Source organism: Prionailurus bengalensis, chromosome D4 (assembly GCF_016509475.1).
Source record: "Prionailurus bengalensis isolate Pbe53 chromosome D4, Fcat_Pben_1.1_paternal_pri, whole genome shotgun sequence".
NCBI classification, from domain to species: Eukaryota; Metazoa; Chordata; class Mammalia; order Carnivora; family Felidae; genus Prionailurus; species Prionailurus bengalensis.
Window position 1 is genome coordinate 93,337,646 of NC_057359.1, and position 8,375 is coordinate 93,346,020.

General features: G+C 66.1%; 1 long non-coding RNA gene across 1 annotated transcript; it reads right to left on the minus strand.

Moving 5' to 3' along the window:
* Positions 1-2,445: 2,445 nt before the first annotated feature.
* On the minus strand, positions 2,446-5,017 carry LOC122474585. The gene is made up of 3 exons (XR_006294949.1): positions 4,745-5,017; positions 4,395-4,554; positions 2,446-3,190 (listed from the first exon to the last, which is right to left on the minus strand). It is a non-coding gene; the product is annotated as an uncharacterized LOC122474585 (long non-coding RNA).
* Between the last annotated feature and the right edge of the window lie 3,358 nt (positions 5,018-8,375).

Here is an 8,375-nt window from a genome sequence, read left to right on the forward strand (position 1 = left end):
CTGCAGGCCCCGGCAGTGTGGGCATAGAGCCCCGTCCCTGAGCTGGCTGGGGCCTGGCCTCCCTCCGATGGACGGTGACACCCGGGGGAGTGGCAGGTGGGGCCCCGCTGGCACGGACCCCCGGTGAGCTGGAGGAGAGCAGGGCTGCCGCACGGCCTGGTGGGGGTTGGCTGGGGCTGGAAGGAGCCTCAGGTTTCAGGGAGCAGCTTTTGTCCCCACCCTCCCCCCCCCAGCCCTTGGTGGTAGTTGCACGTGTTCAAGAGGAGAATCGGAAAACTGTTAGTCTGGTGATTACAGGCTGGTGATTCCGGGCTTGTTTTCTGGATCTGGGGGAGGGGGCAGCGCTCGGCACAACCTCCCCTCCAGCTCTCAAGGTGACCTGCTTCCCTCCTCACCACCCCTGTGGGAGGGCCTGTGTGCCTGCAGGTAGGACACACAGAAGGGACACGGCTCAGCAGGACCTCAGCCACCCTCAGGCCGAGCACTTTGGATGGGGACATTTTGGAGGGACTGTGCCCACAGCTGGGGTTTGGTGCCCATCAGCCTTTGGGCTGAGAGCTGACTGTTCGTTCCTGTCGTCCCACCCTCCCTGAGCCCTGTCCCTCTGGCAGCCTTCTCTGCTCTCTGTCCTCCTGCCCTCCCCACCGCCCCTCCTCCTGCCCTGCCCGCTGCCCCTCCCCTGCTTGGATCTCCTGGTCACCGGGGGTCACTGTGAATGGGGGGGGGGTCGTCACTGTAAGCTGGCATCTTGGTCAGGGTGCTCGGTGCTGCTTGGTGGTTGTGTGTAACCCACAGCAGTGTAACCCTGAGGATATGCAGATCCTGCCCCAGAGCCCCGGGAGGGGGGGGGGGTGCTGGGCCGGGGGCTCTGCTGCTGGGGAGGGGTCACAGTCCCGGGGCCCCCCTTCGCCCCCAGGCTCCCATCAGATCTTGGCAGGAGGGCCATGTTCTCCGTCCCCCACCCCAGGTGCTCAGTGGAGGCAGAGGAGGTCCTCCCGAGACCCCTGCTTGACTGGCCCGGACTCACTGTCCCCCGTGTCACACACCTCAGGGAGCCGGAAACCAGCTCGGTGCCGTTCCGTGCCTGCCGTCGGTCCCTTGACAGCCAGGACACCTTGTCATCCCCCAGCAGGCCCGGCTGTCCCCCAGCCCATCCCCTGAGCACAGCGGGGTGCTCACGGCAGGAAAGGGGCCCCCAGGCCTGCTCACAGCCAGGGCAGCGGTCCTGAGGTCCACGCCTCTTGCTCAGAGGGTGATGGGACAGGTCCCTTTGCCCACATCACTCCCCTCCCCTCCCGTCAGTGTGCTGGCAGGGATTTTGAAAGCTGGCGATGGGGGCGAGACGCCCTGGGCCTGTCCTAGAGGAATGCGGGGGGCAGGGCTGGGGGCTTCGGGGTGAGAGACTTTGCTAGAGCAAGGAGGAGCAGGGAGACGGGGCACCCCCACCCAGTCTGTGATCCGCACAGGCGTCGCAGGGCGGGCCTGGCCTCAGCCCCAGGCTGAGGGCTAGGGGCAGAAAGGACGCAGAGGCGGGACACGGGAACAGCCGGGGACCCGGGGGGCCGCTGAGAGGGCAGCCGCCCGATGGCAGGGGTGGGGTGGGAGTGAGGAGGTGACTCCACTGTTGGCTCTTGCTGGAAGAATGAGCTGGAAGGAAGCGGCCCTGGGCGGATGCAGGTGGGAGCGTGGCCTTCTGATGGAGGAGGCTAGGGTGGGCCCCCGAGGGGTGGGGAGGCCCCCTGGGTGCTGGGGTGTGGCCTGGAGGCCTCATGCCAGCAGCAGGGGTGGGGGCCCCCTCTTCTGATGGGACGAAGGTCCCCTCCGTCCAGGCTGGTGCAGGTGTGGCACAGCAAGCCTGTCCCTGAGACCCCTCCTCCAGGGACCCCTGGCCTGGGACACGGTGGGCTTGATGTGTGGCTCAGGCGGTGGCCCTGGGGAGGACGGGGGCTTGGCCGCTGTGGGGCAGGGTGCTCCCCACAGCTGGGCTCCAGGGCAGGGGAACCTGGGACACCTAGGTGACCACCACAGGGGCTGCGGGTGGGTACCTGCCAGGCTTTGACGACTCCGGGAGGAGTGAGGTGTGGTTAGTGACTGTCCATGCTGCGCCCGGGGTCTCGGCCACCGTCATTTAACAGAGACACAAGCATGTGGCCAGAAGGGGTCTCTAAGCTGGGTCCCGCTTGGAAGCAAGGGACCGACCTAGGTTGTGTCTACTGGCTGCCTCTGCCCCCGTGAGACTTGCTCCCGACCCTACGACGTGGCCATGGAGTCTGGCCCCGTCACCTCCCGGCATCCTGTGCCGTCATCCTGGCACCCTGGGGAACCCCTAGCGGCCTCCCCCCACTGTGTGGACGTGAGGGTCCCCACCTCTCTGCCCCCGGCAGCCCTGGCCCCCTGTGGCCACCAGCCAGAGCACCCCCACAGAGCACACTCAGTCAGGGGGCAGGTGTTTATTGGGCACGCCAGGAAAGGTCTCCAGGAACGGGGGCCTGGGGGAGGGGAGCGGTTGAAGGGCTCCTCCGGTGGACTGCGAACTTCTAGTCCTTCGACGGGACGGTACCGGTGTGGGAGACGCTGCTGTGAGCGAGAGGGGCGGCGTGGGTTTGGGGGGTGGGGGACCGATGGGGCAGATCCTGTCCCCCGGTCTCCTTCTGCAGACTGGCCCCGAGCCTCGCAGCAGGCCCCCCAGCGCCCCAGGCCCCCACAGCCTTTGGGGGACTCCGTGGGCATCCCCAGGCCGGCACTGCCCCCACAGTCTTCAGGGGGCCCTGTGGGCATCCCCGCTCCGGGTCCTGGCCGTGGCCCTGGCGGCTGGAGTCTCCCCGAGCTGCCGGCCCTTAGCCACACCCCGCCGCTGGCATGGTAGGTGGTCGGTGCCCGTGGAGCAGCACTTGCCATGTCACCCGGCCGCGAGGGGCCCCCACGCTGCAGCCCCTGCAGGGTCAGAGCTCACTCACCCGGGCCCAGCGGCCTCTCTACGGTCGGGCGAGCAGGCAGCGGTCTGTGGCAGGAGGGGCACGGGTGCTGAGTGGCGGTCCACGCTGAGCCCCTGCGGCCTCCCGAGGCCGGGCTGGGGGTGGGCGCTTACCGGTCTGGGTCAGGCTGATGATGTCGGTCGGGCCGGTCCCGTGGCTCCGGCAGTAACTCTCGAACGTGTGCAGGATGTCCCAGCCCGCGGTGGGGGTCCTGCCTGCAGACAGAGCGTCGGGCTGTTCCTCCCCAAGGCCGTTCGGGATAACGGGCCTCGGGTTCTGGGAGCTTGGAGGCGGCCTGGGATTTTCAGGGCGCGGGTGGGGCCGTGGGGACAGGAGCTGCCGTGACCGGGGTGGCCGGGCTGCCCGGCGGCTCCGTGTCAGGCCGGAGCGGAGGTGAGGGCCCCACGGAGCCACCCCCGACCCTCGGGTGGGGTCCGGCCCGTCATCTGTGCCCCAGCCCTTGCCGTCCCCACGCAGTGATTCCTTGGTGTTCGTCACGTCGGGACGGAGGGCCGGTGTCTGATGGACATCTGCGGGTGTCGGGGTCCCTAGGCTTGTTTAAAGGCGAGTGAGTCGACGTAGCCGTGTTTGGAAGGTACCACGGAACACCCGCGAAGGTGCACCCAAGCCACGTGCTCCGCGACCACAGCCCCAAAACTGACCCCCATGAAGCTGAAGCAAACAGCCCTGGGCCCCGGGCCGCTGGCTGCTGGGGGCAGCTGCGGTGGTGAGGCCGCGGGGGCTGGCCGCTGCCACTCGCCCTTCCCGAACGGTCTCTGCCCCGGGGAGAACCGGTCTGTGCCCCCATGGCAGCTCCCACGTGCTGAGTGCTGAGCCAGAAGTCGGCCTGGGTGCAGCCCGGGGCTCCTGGACGCTTGTACCTCGTGGGCCAGCACAAGAGGCCTGGGGGCCCAAGGCAGGACTGTCAGCCTGCACGTTTACTAAATACGGTCATCTCAGCGCTCCCTGCAACGGGCTGGACTGGGTCCCCTGAAAGGTGCAGTCAGGTCTGTCCCCGGTACTTGGGAACAGGATCTGGTTTAGAAGCAGGTGTGGTTAAGGGTCGGGATGAGGAGATGCTGGGTGCAGGATGCGCCCGAAAGCCAACGACCAGTGTCCTTAAGGGAAAGGGAAGGGAGGTCTGAGAATGGAGAAGCCTCGTGGAGGCTCAGGGTGATGAGACCACAGGTCAGGACGTTCTGATCTTCGCCTCCGGAACCCCCGTGACCAGTGAAGTCCGACCCACGGCCCTTAACCGTGGGCCCGTGGGAGGTCACCTGTCTCCTCCTGTCACACGCTTTCCCGAGACACGTGTCCCAACCCTCCCGCGTCACAGAGAAGACGCGCTCCACACCCAGACCCCGAGGCCTCTGATGACAGCAGGGAGGCGTCACAGCCCACGGGCCACCGTCTGCTAACCTGCTCTTGTGGGACACCGTGTCCCCGGTGGTACAGGCAGTGGCCCTGGTGGCCTCAGGTACAGCGTGGGGGCCACCGGCCACTGCAGGGTCTCTCTGCTTGTAGGCAAGAGTGGATGCAAGGACGGGGTCGCTCAAGACTTTCCTTTCCGTTCTTGATGCTAAAGGTCAAGGGGACTTCCGTGAACTGCTGACGTGTGTGTGGGTCTCCCCTGTTCGTCTAACACCCGATCGCCGTCCTGTTCCCCCGTGGCCTCATGGCAGCCGACCCCCACCCCCCGGCTCCTGCCGGCGGGGGCAGGAGTTCGCCCTGCCCTGGCGGGGGGCGGTTTCTGGGTGGCGGGCACTCACTGAGGAGGCCCACCATCACCGTCTTCTTCCTGTGCCTCCTGTTGTGGATGCAGAAGGTGACAAAGCGGTGGGGATCCGCCTTCTCCACGAAGATCGTGTTGTGGCCAGCATCTGTGAATCCGGGGGGTGGGCGGGAGGCAGGGGTGCGGAGTTCACCACCAGGCGGGAGCCGGACCCTGGGAGCCCTCCTGTCCCTTTACGGCCGTTGACAACTTGGTGCTCGTGACCAGTCGGGCCCCAGGAGGGGGCAGGGCCGGGTGCAGGCTTCCCGCCCTTCCCGGACACCCCTGCCAGCTCACCCCACCCGCCCGCTGCCGAGAGGGCCCGAGGGGTGCCGCAGCCCGTGGGTCCCTCCTGTGAGGCGGCGTCCTGGCCGGCGAGCTCCTGGCCATTCTCTGCCCGGAGTCCCCGGGGCTCCCCACTCCCGGGCTGGACGAGGCTGCCGGTTCGTACTTACGTTTCAGCACGTACTGAAACTTCCTTCTCGTCTTACTTGCCGTCAGTACAATTGGGATACACCTACCCTTTACCCTGGGAGAGGATGACAAGGCCCCCTGGAACCCGGCATCCGGGAGGCGTGGTGTCCGTGGAGCCCCTCGGTGGCGCTGGGTGGGGCTTGGCCACGCTGGCCACTGGACACGTGTGTCCCGTCCCAGGGCAGCGAGCCCCAGCCCTGCCTCGTGCGACCGCTGACCTTGGTGTCCCTGCACCCCACGGGGCCCGGCACGGGACCCTGGACCTCGGCCCCGTCTGGCACCCTCTTCCCGGACTTCTTACCTTCTGTGGACGTGGAACTGCATGGCCTTGAAGGTCACGTGGGTCTTGTGGATGAAGAACATCGTGTCTGAGTCCGTCCTGAGGAGTTTCGGTTCGTTGGATGCTCGTGCTATCGAGAACCAATTGCCATCGACCTGCCGAGGAGAGCAGAGGGGGCCGTGCTGGTGCGGGGTGGCGGGGCGGGGGGCGACCCTCCCTCCAGAGGGAGCCCTGAACTGGCCCCTTTCCCGCTGCCCCCAGCCGCACCCCCCGACTCCTGATGCCTGCACTGGCTACCAGATTCTCAGTGAAGTTGGGGTCCTGGGGGCCCATGTGCAGGGCCTGGGGGCCACCGAGCAGGGTGAGCACGAGTGCCAGCCTCAGGACGTTCATGGTGAGGCGGGAGTAGCCGACGGACGAGAGGTGTCCGGAGCCTGTGGCCGTGGCCCTTTTGTCCCCTCCCGGGAGAGGGTTCCGGGCCACGTGGTGGGCCGTCACGGGCTCCCTCCCGCTCCCCACAATGACCCTCTATTTGTCACGGCCGCCGCCAACAATGCCACTTGGCCGCCAGGCTCTGCCCCCTCGGTGCTGGCAGCCCTGCCATTTCCAGAGCAACAGGGCCCGCCTGGGCCGCTTCCAGGATCCGTGCGTTCCCGCTGAGCGCCGGACCTCCGGCCATCGAGGCTGACGCACGGCCCCGGGCGGCCGGGAGGTCTCCTCCGACGGCCTCCCATGCATCGGAGCGGCTTGCTCACGGTGTCCGGGCACTTGGCAGGGGGTCTGAGGAAGCTCGCGCCCGGGGCCGGACCTCGCCGCGCTGTGAGACAGCCTGGGCTGCCGGTACCTCTCCTGGATCCGCCCGTTTGGGCAGAGCACGGGGAGGCCTAAGTCCCGGGGTAATGGGAGTGGGGTAGGGGCAGCGGGCGGGAGTCAGAGGAGCCCCGTCTCCACCGCAGTCCTGTCCTGAGCCTCCCCCTGCGGGGTGACCTGAGCTCGGCTGAATTCTGAATTCGTCCTCAGGGACCCCCGGGGCCCGCGGGAGCAGAGCAGGCCCAGTGCACGAGCGTGTGGCCGTGTCCCCATGGGCTGGGGACACTCAGGTTCTCTGAGCCCCGGTGTGCCGCCCCCTTGTGGGCCGCAGGACTCCTTGCGCGTGCTCCCGTGAGCGCCCTCGCCCCCCTCCCTCTGGCCAGGCGCCCACACCCCCAGCAAGGCCCGGACGCTGTGCTCTCTCCCCACACCCATCCTCACATCCCCGTGGCCTCTCCCCTCACAGTGTGACACCTCAATGTCAAAGCCTGACGAGGACAATGACGAGAAAGGAAAAATCACAGGTCACACGCATAAAAGTTCAGGGGCCCCAAATACATGTAACATGAGCCCAGCAGTATAGGAAAAGCAGGGTGTATTGGGGCCTAGTGAGTTTAACCCCGCTAGCTGGGTTCAGCCATCAGGAATCAACGCATGGCACGTTGAGAGCGGAGGGAAAAATCGTACGGTATTTGGTGAAATTCAACAACTATCCGTGATAGTAACTCCTCCCGGCCTAGACACAAAAGGGAACTAATCTGTTTAAAGGGAGATCGTTAAACCGTAAGAGACTCTTAAATACAGAGAACACGCTCGGGGCTGCTGGCGGGGTGGGGGGGTGGGGGGATGGGCTGGGCGGGTGAGGGGCATTGAGGAGGGCGCCTTTGGGATGAGCACCGGGTGCTGTATGTAGGGGTGAATCACCGGGTTCTCCTGAAACCACTGTTATGCCGTACGTTAACTGACGTGGATTTAGGTAAAATTGGAAAATCAAAACCCAAACAGGCAGACTGCCCCGGTCCTGCCTCAGGGAAGGTGGAAAGCTTCCTTCTAGGACTGAGGACGGTAGGCGCCGGCTGTCCCCACTGCCACCGAGCAGGTGCCGGCCCTTCCAGTAAAGGTGGGGACGAAGCCGTGCGGAGAGACTGGTGTCAGGTGTGGGTGAGGCCGTGGGTGGGTGAGCAGTTATGCGAAGAGCGTCACCTGTAGGTGAGTCTGTCGCGCTGCTGAATTTGGAAAGGTGTGTGTGAGCGACCGCGGGACTGGCACAGAAGGAGCTGTTTCTGTGCCCGAGAGCGCACGGTTCTTCTAACGCTTGTTACTTGTTTTTGGGGGGGGGGGGGAGGGAGGGAGAGAGACGAGCAGAGCAGGGGGAGGGGCAGAGAGAGGGAGACAGAGTCCCAAGCCGGCTCCACACGGTCAGCACAGAGCCCTGAGGTCACGACCTGAGCCAAAGTCAAGAGCCGGCAGCTCACCCGACTGACCCCCCCCCCCCCCCCCCGCCCCCGACACACACACCCCTGTGAACCAGGCGAGATGAGGAGGGTGAAGAGAGTTTGCGACTCAGGAAAACACAAAAGTCGACTAGCCGGAAATGAATCCAACAGGAAAAGCGCGCAGACGTTCTGCCCAGAAAACTATGAACTGGTATCGAGATGCTCAGACTAAATAAACACTGAACCTCGCACGCGGGTCCGAGGTCCCGCTGCGTAGACGTGCGCGCTCCCTCCCTTCCGGCGGACGGATCCGGTCAGAATTCCAGCCGGACGTGTGTCACGTGCAGCTTTAGCAGCCGGCCCCAAGTTTCCCGGACGCTCCCTAGGTTCGGTTGGTGGGGTCTGTCCCGGGAGACTTGTGTTCTCGCTGCGAAGTCTGCCTTTAGGGCCGCTGTGCTGATGGGAGTGTCTGCGCGCAGACCGTCCCGAGCGCAGACCGTCCCGAGCGGGCCTTTCTGTAGCGGGTGGCCCTGCAGAGAAGCGCGGGAAGAGACGGTCTGCCCAGCACGCGGCGCCGGGGCAGCTGGCCGCCGCAAGGACCAGAAGGACCGCGAGCCCGCCCTCCGCCC